This window comes from Scardinius erythrophthalmus, assembly GCF_964197995.2.
Source record: "Scardinius erythrophthalmus genome assembly, chromosome: 18".
Lineage (NCBI taxonomy): Eukaryota > Metazoa > Chordata > Actinopteri > Cypriniformes > Leuciscidae > Scardinius > Scardinius erythrophthalmus.
Window position 1 is genome coordinate 20,526,962 of NC_138238.1, and position 16,547 is coordinate 20,543,508.

General features: G+C 37.0%; 1 long non-coding RNA gene across 1 annotated transcript; it reads right to left on the minus strand.

Moving 5' to 3' along the window:
• Positions 1 to 4,525: 4,525 nt before the first annotated feature.
• On the minus strand, positions 4,526 to 10,308 carry LOC308706585. The gene is made up of 3 exons (XR_014032050.1): positions 10,185 to 10,308; positions 5,663 to 5,741; positions 4,526 to 4,688 (listed from the first exon to the last, which is right to left on the minus strand). It is a non-coding gene; the product is annotated as an uncharacterized lncRNA (long non-coding RNA).
• Between the last annotated feature and the right edge of the window lie 6,239 nt (positions 10,309 to 16,547).

A 16,547-nucleotide genomic window follows, 5' to 3' on the forward strand; every position in this document is an offset into this window, starting at 1 on the left:
GGTGTCGTCTTAGCGGCCCCTAATTTAATAACAAATGATCGTTGCGACGGAAGCGAATCAATCAAAACTAACTTTAGATGGAAAATAACTTAACTCTGCTATAAAGCCAAAACGATCTCTGTTACCTTAAATTATACGCTTATCTCTGTAAAGCTGCTTTGAAACAATCTACATTGTTAAAAGCGCTATATAAATGAAGATGACTTGACTTGACTTGACTCGAGTGCTCTGCTCCAAGGAGTTCTGGAAAGGGTTCACCGGGACGGTGCCCAAAAGACCAATTCATACACATTTAAAAAAAAAATGTCGAGGATATACACAATAAAGCCTCAGGCTTATTTCCATTGTGGCCCTCTATATTAAAAAATGGACGAGCAGTTCATAATGGGAATAAAATCAAACACACATCAACATATCACATGAAAACTTCTAGAAACATAGTTAAAAAAGCCATTTCTTAACTTCTCTTCTAAAAGGACCTTCTTCTTGAATTTGTTTTAAGCAATCAGGCAATTCATTCCAAGCAACAGCGCTAGAATACAAAAAAGAATTCTTCCCAATTAAACTCTTAAACCGACATAAGTATATATTATTTATCCTTGCTCTTGTAGAAAAAACATGAAAATCTCTTACAAAAACATAGTAGTCATACAAGTATTTTGGAACATTTCTCTGTAATATTTTATACACCAACATCAACTTAAGAAAAATGACCCTTTTGTCCACTTTTAAAAACCTTATTTCCCTAAAATGATTACTATTCAACTGCATTTGTGGATGAAACCTCAGAATAATTCTACACAACTTATTCTGAGCAGTCTGTAATTTACTTTTAATTCGTTTTGTAGAGCCACTATACCAGAAAGCTGGCGCATAATCAAAATGTGTTTGCACTAATACACCAGCTAACATTTTTAAAGTTTGTTTATCTAAATAAACAGCCTGTCTCGCTAAGAATTTTATTCGATTACATACTTTAGAATGAACTACAACAGCCATACTATCCCCTGTCAATTTATTATCCGAAGTACATCCTAAGTATTTCACTTCCAGTTTAGAAGTAATAGTCAAATCTCCAACCCTTACTTCTAATTTGGAACATTTTCTCAATTTGGCCACAGAACCAAATAAAATAGCTTCAGTTTTCCCTAAATGTAAAAACAGCTTATTTAAAAAAAAAAAAAAAAAAAAAAAAAACAGTTGGATACTTCCGCAATCGCTCTACTTAATTCACTTTCTATTATTTCTTTCCTCTCATCAGTAACAATTATTGTAACATCATCAGCATATAATAAAAGGTGACGACTAGAACAGGCCATTTTTAGATCATTTATGTACATTAAAAAAAGTAAGGGTCCGGGACCCTGGGTCCCAATACGCTACCTTGTGGTACTCCACAAGAAGTGGACAAATTATCTGAAAACACTCCATTTAAATCTAAAATTTGACACCTATTTGAAAGATAGGAGTTAATCCATTTACATGCTTTAGAATAAAAACCCATAATTTTGAAAGCAAAATATTATGGTCAACTGTGTCAAAAGCCTTCTGTAAATCTAGCAAAACCATCCCACTTAATTTGCCTTTATCCAATTATTTCTTTATGTAATCTGTCAAATACAAAATTGTTGTCTCAGTGGAATGCATCCTCCTAAAGCCAGACTGAAATTCATATAAAATATTAGATTTAGAAATATATTCTTCAATTTGATCAAAAAGAATCTTTTTAAACACTTTGGATAAGGAAGATAGAATTGACACAGGCCTATAATTGTTACACTCAAACCTACTCCCTTTAGGGAGTAGGGGAAAAACTCTTGCTTGTTTTAATTCAGCAGGTACCTTGCTTGGCCAATAGAGAGATTTAAAATGTGAGTAATCACAGGGGTTATAAAATTAGCTGAATCTTTAATAAACCTTGCTGGAATATTATCTAAACCTGTTGCTTTACTACATTTCAGTTCCCTTAATTTCTTATAAACTGTAGTCTCATTTATTTTATTGAATGAAAAACCTCCTAAACACCACAATTAGCATAATACTCCTTAACTAATTTGTCATTATATAAACCGGTTTGAGCTGGTAGCTCCTTTATCAAATTGTCAGCAACAGTAGTAAAAAATCTATTAAAACAATTTGCCTCCTCTTTCTGCTCTGTCATCAATTGACCATTAACTTTAAGACTAATTCTAGAACCTTTACTCTTAGCCCTTTTCCGATACCCTAAATCATTTAAAACTCGCCATAATTTTTGAGAATCCTGCTTTACTTCACTAATCTTTTTTTAGCCTCTTTAATCTTACATCTTACCTCATTTCTTTTATGTTTAAATTTCTTGAAGTTATTATTTCCATCCCTTATAAATGCTTTTAAACTATCATTGTGTTCCTTAATATCCTTCAAAATGCTATCTGTCATCCAAGGTTCTGTTCTTTGTTTAATTCTTATCTCCTTGTAAGGCGCAACTTTGTCAAAAGTCACTCTGATCAGGAGTAAAAGTCACTCTGATCAGAGGGACGATAGCAGTTTACTCTTTGGCAACAGCCAACATATCTAATCATTTCTGTAATACATTTTCATTTTAATTTTGCGACTTATAAAGCGTTAAAATATGTACTCAATTTAAATATTAAAACTTTTGTATGAAATGGCAAATGTAAATTAAATAACTGAATTTTCATTTTGCACCAAACGTTGCACAAATGTAATATCTATGTTGCTGCAGGTCTAGTCATTAGTCTATTTACACTACAGCACTTAAAGGGGAAATGAAGCAGTCAATCAAGTTTACATGATTTACAAGATGGATTTCCACTTTAATCAACAATTATATAAGAAACATGACAAATGTAAACATATAAAAGAAAAAAAAGAAAAACCGCTATATCTTTTGCTGCCAGGGCGCTGCCATTGTGTGCAGTATTCTAAAGTGTGACGTCACGGGGTTGGTTGGCTTTAATAAACCTGGCTGAATGTATTAATATCACGACGTCAAACTGTCTACACCACGGAGTTTTGACCGCGATTCGCGAACAACTAATGAAGTCTAACATATGTTATATACAGCAGATGGACTCTGACACGGTGGACATCGCATTACAACAGCCACACGCGCTGCAACTTACCAACCCGTTCTTCGCCCAAAACCACCACCGGCTGTTCGTCATAACAACGTAACTTACCACTGCTCGGTTCCCACGCCGTATCGGCTCAAATGCATATATTAATACATGCTAACTTACATGGTGTTGTTGACAAGAGACATGAATATGATGGCAGACATCGCGAACAATGTTTCCATGTGCAGTTTGTTAACATAACGTTAACGTTAGACGTCGTCTTTTTGTCTGGTACTAATAAACTCCACTAAAGTTAGCTAAACACTAAGTTAGTGTTAGCTAGTTCATGCTTACAGCTGTTAGCTAATAATGACTGTACCTAACGTTAGTTGTTCGCGGTCAAAACTCCGTGGTGTAGACAGTTTGATAATAAAATAAAAAAAAGCAATGTACACCAGTCTCAATAGCAGTTGCAAATTTGTTTTTATTAAATTAATTTTCAGTGAACAGATGAAATGGATACATTTGCATAACATTTATCAGATTATTTTATCCAATGTGACTATTAAGTCAAGTACATTGTAGGATAATTTGTACCCTTATAAAAATGAACCATGGTTTTACCACAGCATTTGCAGTAAAACCATAGTTGCTAACAAAATGAACCATGGTTTCACAACAAAAAGGTTTAAAAACATATGGTTATAGTCATGATTACCATAATTTTACTGCAATTATTACAGCAATATTATTGCTGAATATTATATTGCTGTAGTAATTGCAGTAAAATTATGGTAATCATGACTATAACCATATGTATATTACTACTTGAACCATGGTTTAAAAAAAAATAAAAAATAATAACATGGTTGGTACAGTTGTACCATAGTAAAACCATATAGTGCTTTTCACAATACAAATCGTTCCATAGCAGCTTTACAAATATGCATGTTCAAGGTTATACAATCGCAAAATATCCTTTAATCAGCCAGAGGCGACTGCTACTCACTGGAGAGCATCTTCTGGCAACAAAGTAATGTCCATAAAATAATACAAATAATGAGTTTAAAGTCCTAATTGCTATCCTTCAACATTTTTAAAGGGTAAGTTTGCAGATTTTCAACCCGCAATGTTGGTAATATGTTAGAACAATGTTTCTCTGAGTTACGTGTACTGAGATATTCCTGTTTATTTGTCAGCAAAACTGTCATGCAAACCTTCCCCGGTTCCACAGAAAAGGCTTAAGATAGTCCCAGACTAAAATGCATGTTTGAACTGTCTTAACTGGAAGCAACTTGCACTCACATATCTTAAAATATTTCAGTGCCATTGTTTTGGTTCAAGATGCACACCAGTAATGTTTTTTTTTCCTTCTTTTTTTTTCTAAAGTACATTTTAAAAAGCTACTTAAATATCCTAATTTCACTAAGGCCTAATCCTGGCTTAATCTAAGCCCTGTGTGTGAAACCGGGCCAATGCAATATAAGGATAATATCTGGCAGTTTTGTGTCCATCTATAGTTGCCATCATCTGAAGTCTTTGTGAGTGTTGGTGTCATTAGAAGTCTTCACAAGTGAGGCTGGATCCACACTGGAGCTGCTGTAATCTCTAGTGAACTTGCTGGGCATCCTGAGATAGAAACAGGGAAGCAACAGGAGCAAGATTAGCATATCTGCTGTACATATTATTTCAGGCAAAAGATGATCATGTGCACTTTTTACTATTTCATCACATTAACTGTTGTGCAAGATTATGAGATGTGTAAATTGAATGCTTGGCTCCAGAGATGTGTCTTTAATCTAGATTTAAATTAGGATCATGTTTCTGGGCCCCAAACATTATCAGGAAGGTTATTCTAGAGTTATTCCCTTACATTCTACTGAATTAATAGGAAATCATCTGATTTTAATGAGAAAACATGACCTAACAAGTCAGCATTTTTATATTTGAATACTATACATTCTCACAATGCAAACGTCCTAAACATTTCTGAGTATTATCAATGTTGAAAACAATTGTGCTGCTTAATATTTCTGTGAAAACCAGTGTAACAGTTTAATCCATTTTCTTTTCTCTCTCTCCAGGATTAATTGTTAAATAGACCGAACATATATAAATGGTAGTTTACACTACTAAACTCAAAAGTTTTTTTTTTTTAAGAAATTCATATTTTATTCAGCAAGGATGCATTTAATTGAGAGTAAAGATTTCTGTTTCAAATACATGCTTTTTTTTCTTTCTATTCATCAAATAATCCTGAAAATGAAAAATATGAAGCAGCACAACTGATTTCAACACTGATAATAATCATTAATGTTTCATCAAATCATCATATTAGAATGAATTCTGAAGGATAATGTGATGCTTCTCCATAGAAAACAGTTATTTAAATGTTTTAATATTATTAATATTTAATATTATTTCACATTATTATTGTTTTTACTGTATTTTTAATTAAATAAATGCAGTCTTGGTGAGCATAAGATACTTCTTACAAAACAAATATATATTTTTAGCAACAACATTAGAGTATGTTTGAAGTTTTAGTTTAGTTCCTTTATTGTCCACAAGTGTACATTTTTCTTTGGCTTGGTTTTACTTACTAGTCATCTGGTTGATAGCGCCTTAGAGATGATGATCAGCTCAACTCTGCTACGGTTCAGGACATCAGCATGGAAGGATCTAGGAACACAACAAACCATTTGTCACAGAGCCTACAATATTATTATACAATGACAGGTTTTAATAAAAGGAAAGAAGCTACAGCAGAGGTGAAATGCAGAAAAGAGAAAGAATATACAGAAAATTATTTCTTAATTAGTGTAGAGGCCAAAGTACAATTCATAGTAATGTGAATAAGAGTTCATGTTAAAAAGGTAAATAATTTCATTTAGAAGTTCATGTAATGGTTAAAATGTTAAATAATACTTAAAAGGTTAAAAGCATACTAGAATTCATGTTCTTATAGGATTTAGTACATATGGTAAAATAGTGTACCGGCCAAACTCCGGCTACATTACGTTGATTCTCATTATGTGATTCAGATGTTGAGAGCTGTGGAAGCGAACGGTTTTCTTACCTGCTAACTGCTAACTTCTAACTTCAGCTTACATTCTTTTTTGTAAATCGGAAAAACTAGCCGACTTTCGGCTACTAGCCTTATCATGCGCTGTGCTCATGGCTGGTGAGTGCTAAGTGGATTGCTCATCGTTGCTGCTGCATGACTGTTGCAAGTGGAACCTGTAAAAAAAACCGTCTCTTCATGAGAGCCTTTGAGCACCGCATAGAAAGTAAGACTGAAAACAGCAAAGATCGGCTTTACTATCTAGAACAGCACACATATGGACAGCCTAATGACTTAGTGCGCAGCTGTTTTCATATGGATCCAGATCAGGGCTACCCTGAAGCCAAGAGACTTCTAAAGGAACGCTTTGGTGATTAATATAAGATATCCATGGCATATCTAGACAAGGCTTTAAACTGGCCTGCCATTAAAGCAGATGACACCAAGGCACTTGAAGCATATGCCCTCTTTTTGACAAACTGCAATAATGCAATGTCAGATCTGCAGTACTTAGAAGAGATGGAAAATGCTGCTAACATGCGCATGATCATCTCAAAGCTCCCCCACAGGCTGAGAGAGAGATTCAGGAGTGTCGCCATAGACATTCAGAAAAAGCAAGATCGGCGGACAAAGTTCAAAGACGTAGTGTCATTTGTCAACACACAGGCTGAAATGGCAGCACACCCTGTGTTTGGTGAAATCTCAGGACAAACAAAGCGTCAGACTGAAAGGTCAAGTGGAAAGAAAAATATCACAACACTAGCCACTGAAGTAAAAGAACAAAACGCTGAGAAAGATGCTGCTGGTGCTGGAAACAAGAAAGCTCAGGAGAAGGGAACAAACATGGACAAAGCCTTCATGAAACCTTGTATCTTCTGTCTGGGAGATCATACCATGGAACAGTGCAAGAAACTCCAAAGAAAGTTGCACAAAGAAAAGCTTGAATTCCTTAAGAGCAAAGGACTTGGTTTCAGTTGTCTTATAGGAGGACACATGAGTAATGCCTGTGAAGAAAAGAAGAGCTGTCAGATATGTTCAGCGACACACCCTACGCTCTTACACATAAAGCAGAAATTTAAAGACTTACCAAAGGAAGAGGCTTCACAGGAGAAGCAAAATGAGGAGTCTCCAAAGAAAGAGTAAACCGTTGTCAGTGGATTCGTGGATGCAGGGGAAGCATGCTCTCAGACTGGGGTCGGGGGTACAGGTAGTGTCCTCGCCATCGTTCCTGTGAGAGTAAAGGCAAAGATAGGCAACAAGGTGTTGACTTATGCATTCATGGATCCAGGGAGTAATGCCTCCTTCTGCACTAACAAGCTGGCGAACGACCTTCACCTGCAAGGAAAAAATGTGAACATCCTACTCACTACTATGGGAGACCAAAAGACAGTCTCATGCAAAGCTGTATCAGACCTAGAAGTGAGTAGCCTAGAAGGTGATGACTTTATCGAGCTTACAGGTGTTTTGTAATGCATTGAGAAGGTGTGCCGAGGACAACAAGAACATGTTTGGTGCAGCAGTAGTGGATACAGTCTTAAATCATTTTTATCTAGATGATTGTTTGAGATCAGTTGCCACTGAACAAGAAGCAGTCAGACTACTCCAAGACTTGAAGGCCATCTGTCAAACAGGAGGTTTTAGACTGACAAAATGGACGACGAACAATCGAAATGTGTTGTTAAAAATTTGAGGACCGGGCAACAGAAGTCAAAGATCTCGATCTTGACCAGGATTCACTCGCCATCAAGAGAGCTTTGGGAGTACAGTGGTGTATCCGGTCAGATCAGTTCAAGTTCCACGTGCACATAGAGCAGAAGCCTCTTACCAGGAGAGGAATCCTGTCTACGATGTGTTCAGTCGACGACCCACTGGGAATGTTGTCGCCAGTCATACTGCCTGCTAGAAACATCCTGCAAGAATTGTGTAGACTAAGAACAGGCTGGGATGACAATGTGCCAGAACATTTCGCACAACAATGGACAGAGTGGACTGAAGAACTTCAACAGCTCACTGACTTTAAGGTGGATCGGTGCTTTAAACCACCTGAGTTTGGGAACACAGTGCAAGCTCGGCTGCATCACTTTTGTGACGCGTGCGAAACAGGCTATGGTACTGTTACTTACTTAGTCCAGAAGAACAGTAGCAACCAAATATGCTGTTCATTTGTCTTGGGAAAGTCAAGGGTTGCCCCTCTCAAACCACCAACTATCCCGCGGATGGAGCTGACGGCGGCTGCCTTAGCTGTGAAGGTGGATGTCATGCTGAAGAAAGAACTACAGTTGCCACTGTCAGATTCCAGGTTTTGGACGGACAGTACTGCCGTACTCAAGTACTTAGCAAATGAGAACATCAGATTTAAGACATTTGTGGTGAACAGGATTGCCATAATTTTGCAAGCATTAAAAGTGCAGCAATGGAGCTACATCAACACTCAGTTGAATCCTGCTGATTGCGCCTCCAGGGGGCAAAAGGTGAGTGTCTTCATGAAGAACGAAGTTTGGATTGCAGGGCCTGTCTTCCTCAGTAAACCTGAAAGGGAATGGCCAGACAAACATGATCACCTAGAAGAGCTCACAGCTGAAGATCCTGAGGTCAAGAAAGGCATACTTGTCAATGCTCAGGCATGTGATTGGCTAAGGACAAAAAAGCAGGAAAATATGAAACGCTTCAAAACAGAGCGCACAAAGCGCGTATGCGCATCGCGGGTGCAGAATGATGTGCTTAAAGCAACATGGAGTCACAGTGTTCAGCGCTGCGCTGCACAAGTGCGCATTTAAAAGTTCATGGCACAAAGCGAAGAAATGTCGAGCGCACAAATCCTAGTGTCTATCTGTCCAACAGTTTATTGATCATTTGTTTCTTCACAGTTTTAAATTCCAGTTATTGTGCGTTTGATGCCGATTCATAGTCCTTGTGATGTGTGATCTAACAGGCACACGGTAGCGAGTCGTTTAAAAACAGCAACAAACTCCAACAAAATAAAGTCATTTTATGCAAATCCACAGCCTTTTCTCTACAGATCAAGCATTATAATGTGAATATCATATTGGAGAGAGTTTTACCGTGCATGTATGCTCATGCTGCTGTAACCGGAAGAGGCGCGCGCGCTGTTTGAATACTGAATGGAGAATGATTGACAGCCGCAGAGGAGGGAAAACGAGTTTTCGTAAACTTTAATGATGTAAATAGACTTCTGTCCCTCACATTAACCTATGAAATAGGCTTCAGATGAATTTGTCACCCAAACTGACGTGAAAAAAGCGCCCGGTGTGGCCCTGTTGCGCGGGGACGGCGATTGTGGTTCCGTCCCAGGTTACCATGGTGACGGCTGTGAGATATTTTTTTTACAGATCTGCATGATTCACGTAGGTCACATTTTCAGGTCGGAAAATCCGGAATTCCGGATTAATCCGGAAAAATCACATCCCTGAATGCTACAACAGCAGAAGAAAGCACTGATGCAATGCAACAACTAATTCAATACTATTCTTCATGGATACACCTCAAGAAGGCTGTGAAGGCTCATACAACTCAAGGGAACCCTGGTAAACCTGTCAAGGAAGAGAAAGGAGATGAATGGATTGTCCAGTGATCAACAACGGGTGAACAGGGAGATGTTGAGCTACAAAAAGAGTCTCAAACAGACTTACCTGACCGTGGACAATCTGCGACAAGCTGAGACGGATATCATCAGCCATTGTCAGCAAAGTAGGTTTCAGGAAGAGATATCTGCTCTTAGAAGAAGAGTAGTCGAATCTTCAGACTGAATCCACAACTTGAAGAGGGAATCCTTCATGTTGGAGGGAGGCTCAATCGAGCATCCATGCCAGCCAAAGCCAAGCACCCGATGATCCTGCCTAAGTACCATCGTGTGGCTGATCTGATTCTCCAGGATTCGCATGAGCGGCTGGGACACAGTGGACGTAATCATGTCTTGTCTCATGTACGTCAAAAGTACTGGATTCTCGATGCTCCCTCGTCAATCAGAAGAATGCTGTCACGGTGTACTATCTGTCAAAGACAACATGGTGCATCAGGCACACAAATGATGGCGGACTTACCAAGAAACAGAGTTGTACCAGACGAGCCACCCTTCACCAGAACTGGAGTGGATCTATTTGGGCCATTCAACATTAAACGTGGAAGATCATCTGTAAAAAGATATGGGGTGATATTTATTCAAATATAAATTTATTCTCCTTTATTCAAGCTCTGTGTCGCTTCATTGCGAGAAGAGGTCAGGTGAAGGAGATGAGATCTGATAATGGGACCAACTTTGTTGGAGCTGATCATGAGCTCAGAAAGGCAATAAAGGAGTGGAATACTTCACAAATCGAGAACAGCTTGCTCCAACGTGACATTAGACGGTTATTCAATCCACCATCCGGATCCCACCATGGAGGGGTGTGGGAGAGAATCATCCGGTCCAACAGGAAAATCATGGGTGCTACACTGAGAGAACAAAACTTGGATGTGGAAGGTCTTCAGACGTTCTTCTGTGAATGTGAAGCCATTCTGAATAGTAGGCCTATTACCATGCCTTCCAATGATATTAATGATCTGGAAGCTCTTACCCCACAGCACTTACTCCTGCTCAAGACTAACCCCAACTTACCACCAGGACTCTTCCATAAGGATGATATTAATGCGCGTAAAAGATGAAGGGAAGTCCAGTATAGACTTTATGTAGCCCTGCTCCTTTACTGCTGCTTCTGTGTAGATGAGAGAATCAAAGTGTGTGCGCGTTGTGCTCACGTTTCATTGATTACGGCCAAGCATGCGCCCTTAAAATAGCATATGAATAACATGCGCAACGCGCCACTGACTTTAAACTATTTTTTTTCGGTCAGTGGCGGAATTGTTTTCTAAACCTGCAAAATAGCATGAGGGAACGTTTGTGCCGGAACACGCCTCCTCTTTGCGCTGAACCGCCCCTGGGAGCGCAAGTTCATTCCCTAATTTACCGACGTGCGTCTGTGGAGGGAAAAGATGAAATGAGGGAATGAGGGAAATGAAACATGCGTCGGCGTACAAAGTCAATTGCGCTGGGTGCAAGATAGGGCCCATTGTGTTGTGTTCAAAACCCTATAACACTTGTGGTGTTCCCGGTCAAAAATGACCGGCCTACAAAAAATAGCTTATAAATCACTTGTTATGCTATATTATCACCAAATTTTGGATTCAATCTTTTGTCAACTTGTTCTCTTGCAGTTAGGACTGGTTTTATATTTCTATTTGCATCTGATTAATGGTAGGCCTCATTTATCTGAGAGTAGGCATTTATGAATAATTTTGGAAATATTAAGTAAAATATGAACATGTGCATTATGTTCATGTACACATATGTGCATGTGTGCTTGCAAACATCGAGCCCTTGGACCTGTGCATGTGTCGATACATGCATACACACACTACCCAAATGCATACAGACGCTACCCAAACACACACACACATTAAAACACACAAACTATTTTGAGTATTACACACATTCTTTTTCACAGAGAGAAACTTGATCCTGCCCTGACCTGCATCTAATATTAATTCATCCGTCTGACATTCATAGACACACAAAACAAATCAAACTTCCTTGTGAAACATTAAAGTAGAATAGTTTGATATAACAGTGCAAATGTTTTCATATTTTATTTAATATTTCCAAAATTATTCATAAATGCCTTCTCTCAGATAAATGAGGCCTACGATTAATCAGATGCAAATAGAAATATAAAACCAGTCCTAATTGCAAGAGAACAAGTTGACAAAAGATTGAATCCAAAATTGGGTGATAATATAGCATAACAAGTGATTTATAAGCTATTTTTGTAGGCCAGTCATTTTTGACCAGGAACACCACATGTGTAGTAAAAAAGAACAAAAATTGTCAAATATTTGAGAAGCAGTTATACCCTTTGTGAACAAAAAGTCACTAAGTTTCAGTCCAATGTGATAACATTAACTAGTATTTTTGGGAAAAATAACATCTTCTCCAGATATGAAAATGGATGAAGTTATTTAAAGAGCTTCCTCACTTCACCTGTGTCTCCCACTTCTCTGGCAGCAGCTTTCTTCAGAAATGTTGAAGTCGTGGAGCTTCCCTCTGTTGTAGAGGGATTATTTTGTTGCTGCTGAAATCACAGAACAATTTTTATCAATATTTGTTAACCATTGAGCTAGTTTCAGCTAATTTTAGCACTCCATGTAACTTAACTTAAGTGACGTCACCGATTAACAGTACGTTTATTTTAAATAAATTAGCTCACTTCCAAGCAAAATCTTTACAAAACTATCAAAACCTCTCATCTACACATAAGATGTGATTAAAGGCCCAAACTTTCATAAACAAAAGCAAGCTATAAAGTTAGCCTAACCTTAACGTTAACTTACCTCTTCTGAAAACGGTTGAGATGCTAACGGACTTTTTCGAAGACACTAAACCATTTCTATAAAGTAAATATTCAACAGAAGCGTGTCAATTATAAATAAGAGCAGTGTCAAGAACAGTTGTGTGTATTATTTGTGTGATTTTAGAGGCTAAACTCACCTGAAAGCAGTGAAAACAACAGCGAGAGACGGAGTTTTGCTGACAGTTGAGGTAGTGCGGTGCCGCGCCGTTTCCATGGCAACTCATCTCCGCTCCAGTGTTTGAGTCTATGGTTTGAAGGCGACTCGAGTGTTCACGCGCACGCACATTATAACGCGTCACAGTCACACAGCATTTACAAACATAAACATCTTAGAATTAGAACCTTACTTGAATAAAAATCTCATTATTAAATCATGAATTTAAAACTCATTTTGAAGTTCTATGACCCATTCATAGGTGCAAATTACCACTCCTGCACGTGATAGTGGGACAATTGTGGCTTTTTTATAATTTCAGATTTTTTTAATTGTTTTTACGAACACTCAAGCCCCATATTTCATTTGAACGCGTGCTAAAAATGCTCATAGGCAGTATTTTTTTTATACCACCAACACTTGCTTTTGATATAGTTACAGCTATTAGGTCAGTTTCACCATTTTTTTATTTTGTGCTTTCATATTCTTTTTAACTGTAAAAATAAATTAAAACAAATATACATTTATAAATTAAAGATGTCATGTAAGTGCTCAGAAAAACGTGGACCGTCCAGGCCCGGCTCCAGATATGAGATGGAAGGTGGGCCAAGTGATGTTCCAGGTGGGCCGGGTGTATTTTTTTTAGTTTTCTTTTTTTTACTATTTGTATTTAGTAACACTATAGCTATTTATATATAAATATATATATATATATATATATATAGAGAGAGAGAGAGAGAGAGAGAGAGGGGGGGGGAGAGAGAGAGAGAGAGAGAGATTTCCTTTTCCTTTAAATCCTCGCTTGTCGGGCTTATGCTACTCTGAACAATGCCTGAACTTTTTTTTTTTTGTATTTTGAGCACTTGCGTTGTTTTTTGCATCTTCACGATGACTTGCTCAATTTAGTCCTAATTAGTAAGTTGCGTTTGTAATATATATATATATTATATTATATATATATATTTTTTTTACCCCTTAACAGATCCTGTACATCAATTAAGTAACTTTAGATTTTTAGATTTGATAAAAAGGGACAGGTCTATGGGATCAAATTCCCGCCAAATATATAGCGGTCGCGTATAAAAAAATAATAAGCATGAATCAAAATTTAAAAACACATGTAAAAATATATTGCACAAACTGAAAAAAAGAATGCAAAATGATCAGAATAGCAAACAATGTGGTCATGGATCAAAATATAATAAGCGTGAATAAAGAAATAACAAGCATGAATAAAAACTTTAAACACATTAAAAGTTATTTTGCACAAAACTTAAACTTATGGTCATGCTTTGTTAAAAAGTATGGTTTTATTACTGTGTACTTTGTGCTTTCTTGCATTTTCTGCTCATATTTTACTCTTTTGAACGCTTGTGGTGTTTTTCTCTTCGCTCTTCTTTCTATGTTCTGCGCTTGCTCTTCCAAATGTTGCAGTTCGAGTTTCATGTAAATTAGGGCGGGCTTAAGCGTCACCATTGGTCCACTAGTTCTAGATTGACAGATACTCCTCTAGCCAATCAATCGAAGAGGGGAGTTGACATCACACCAATGCGACTTGTGGCTACTGATGCTTACTTGTTATACAGGGGTGAAAACTACACAGCTGTTTGACAAGTACAAGCTTTTTTTGTAAAAAGCCTTTCTATTTTTTTTTTCTTTCTTTTTTTATTCTCTACCCCTGACATGTATGGACATGTATGGTTATGTGTACTCTTGTATGTAATATGTTTTGTTATTATTGTATTTCAATAAAAAAAAAAAAAAAAAAACTATAAAAAAAAAAAAAAAAACTTGTTATACAGGGGAAGACGACCATCAACAGGACACCTTTAAGCTGCATGTGTGCCTGCAACTCAAACTGTTGCCGGTATACGTATACCTGGCAATATGGTATAGTTAAATTCGTCATCCTAACAACGACCCGTTACATTAATGCCTGTCTGATGATCCATCATTCACCTCTAATGCACTTGACCTGGCACCGGGAGCGTCGATCTTCTCCAAGCAGCCACCACCTACTGGCCGTTTTACTTTCATATTTAATCAATAACAAGGATGTGTAATGTCGGTCCTGTGTGCAGAGTTTAGCCCCTTCAACCCTAATCAAACACACCTGAACCAGCTAATCATCGTCTTTAGGATATTTAAGACAGGTGAGGTTTTTAATCGGAGTTGACGCTAAACTCTGCAAGACAGCGGCACTCTAGAAACAACGTTACCTATCGCTGATGGAGATGTTGCTGTATTCAAATTTTAAGCTATATTTAAAACATTAATTCTAAAGTAATATGCAATTATGTTGCTATGTAAGTAAACACAGTAAGTTTGTAATAAATCACTGTATTAAATTCAACTGGTTTCTGTATATCTTCTCTGTAACACAATCATTTTCAATAATCTTGTCAAATTTGGCGAGGTTAATAAAAAAGGTAGGCAATGCGTAGCGGCGACAGGTCAAAGTCCTAAAGTCTTCAGACAATGGCCGTTTTTAACTTTTTGCAACGAATTGTAGTGTTTCATAATGATGTTTCGCTTACAGCAGCCTTAACATATTGACATCATGAGCCAAGTAATATTGTTTAACACCAATTACCAGTGTGCACATTAACATTCTCATGTATCTAAAAAAAAATGAATTTAATTATTTATGTCCAGAGTTCAGATAGCTTTACTGCTTGAAAGTCTTTGTAAAGTTAAATTGAACTGCCGTCTTCCCTTGTAAGTGTAGCACTCCTGAAAAGGAGTATAATGATTAAAGAAAAATGAAATAAAAGAGAGTGCAGCAGTGCTTCTTTGTTGTTATATTTACTCAGAATGAAGTGCTTCACGGGCGCGCACCACCCACTGAAGTGTGCGGTGACCTATTTTTTTACAGTCTATGGCGGTGACGCAATCACGCTGGTATGCCAAGCGAAAATAATTAATTTATTATAGCACAAATAAGAAATTGAACAGTATATAAAAGTATTAGAAAAATAAAATTTTAGTATATTATAATGGAATTGAAGAAATTGTACAAACATAAACAGCTTGTACCACGAGTCGCATTAGTGTGACGTCAACTCCCCTCTTCGATTGATTGGCTAGAGTAGTATCTGTCAATCTAGAACTAGTGGACCAATGGTGACGCTTAAGCCCGCCCTAATTTACATGAAACTCGAACTGCAACATTTGGAAGAGCAAGTGCAGAACATAGAAAGAAGAGCGAAGAGAAAAACATCACAAGCGTTCAAAAGAGTAAAATATGAGCAGAAAATGCAAGAAAGCACAAAGTACACAGTAATAAAACCATACTTTTTAACAAAGCATGACCATAAGTTTAAGTTTTGTGCAAAATAACTTTTAATGTGTTTAAAGTTGTTATTCATGCTTGTTATTTCTTTATTCACGCTTATTATATTTTGATCCGTGACCACGTTGTTTGCTATTCTGATCATTTTGCATTCTTTTTTTCAGTTTGTGCAATATATTTTTACATGTGTTTTTTAATTTTTGATTCACGCTTATTATTATTTTATACGCGACCGCTATATATTTGGCGGGAATTTGATCCCATACAGGTCGTTTAAAATAACTATTTACATCACTATTTGCAACAGCTTTTTGCTCATTTTAGAAAACTGTTACAAACTAAAAATGTTAATTTTATCTGAAATGCTGTTTTTCTGAAGAATTATTCTCACGTCTGTTAATGTAGTATAACATTACAGATTTGTGTCCATTGTTATTTTTTACATTTTTATTTTTACATTCTTATGTAGCCTATATTTAGATTTTTATTTTTATTATTTTTTACCACATGACAGATCTTGTATCAGTTTAGTAACTTTAGATTTGAGGAAAACGGGGCAGGTCTTGAAAAAGAT